The sequence below is a fragment of the Arachis ipaensis genome, chromosome B07, assembly GCF_000816755.2.
Source record: "Arachis ipaensis cultivar K30076 chromosome B07, Araip1.1, whole genome shotgun sequence".
Classification (NCBI taxonomy): Eukaryota; Viridiplantae; Streptophyta; class Magnoliopsida; order Fabales; family Fabaceae; genus Arachis; species Arachis ipaensis.
In genome coordinates this window covers 4,224,274-4,225,161 of record NC_029791.2, presented here as the reverse complement: position 1 = coordinate 4,225,161, position 888 = coordinate 4,224,274, and positions in this window count along the sequence as shown.

The window sequence follows — 888 nt, the reverse complement described above, 5'->3', positions numbered from 1 at the left end:
TAAACATAATTTAAAAAAAATTACAATTTTAACTAGTTTTAACTATTAATTTTTTAAATTTTGTTTTGAGATTATTATGAGTGAATTGTTAAAACTTAAAAGTCTAAGTGAAGAATAATTCATTTTTATAAGTTATAACTGATCCAACAAATTTAATAGATTTTTTTAAAAGTCTAGGATTTGGTCTTTTTAACTAATAAATTTTATAAGAAATTCAAAATCTAAATTATTTAATAAAACAAACTGCGTTCAGCCGAACTTAAAACAAGTCAAATTAAGCCAAATTTCGAACAAATTAAGTCACAAATTTTATCGAATAGCTTGACTTATTTTCACTTTCACTAATCTTTATTAAACATTATAAATTTTACTCTTAATTAGTAATTAGTAATATTTTCTTCAAAATTTGAATGTACTTAATTTTTTTATAATCGACTAAACTAGTGACATTTAAATTTTTTGTTAGAAACTTAAATTTTATTACTAAGAATTTGATTAATTCGATTCGACCGAAACAAATTCTCATAACATATCGCAATTATTATTTTTTTATGATAAACTTAAATTCAAAACTACTATTAAGATATTTATCACATTCACCAATTCACGTTTAAAAAATCGAATATGATTCTTCCTTAAGTTTCTACAACAACTAAATGGTTGTGAAATTTTCTTTGTAATAAACATGTACTTTATATTTGAACTTGCAAATTTTTTTTTCAAAAATTTAAATGGTTAGATAAAGAAATATAAATAATGCTTTGATCCATATTTTAATACACTTTGTAAAAGCATTTTGAGTTTGGAAGTCTGAATAATACCCAGTTACCAACAACAAGAGAATGGACATACCTTATTCTAAAATCTATCTTTTATTAGAAAATATGG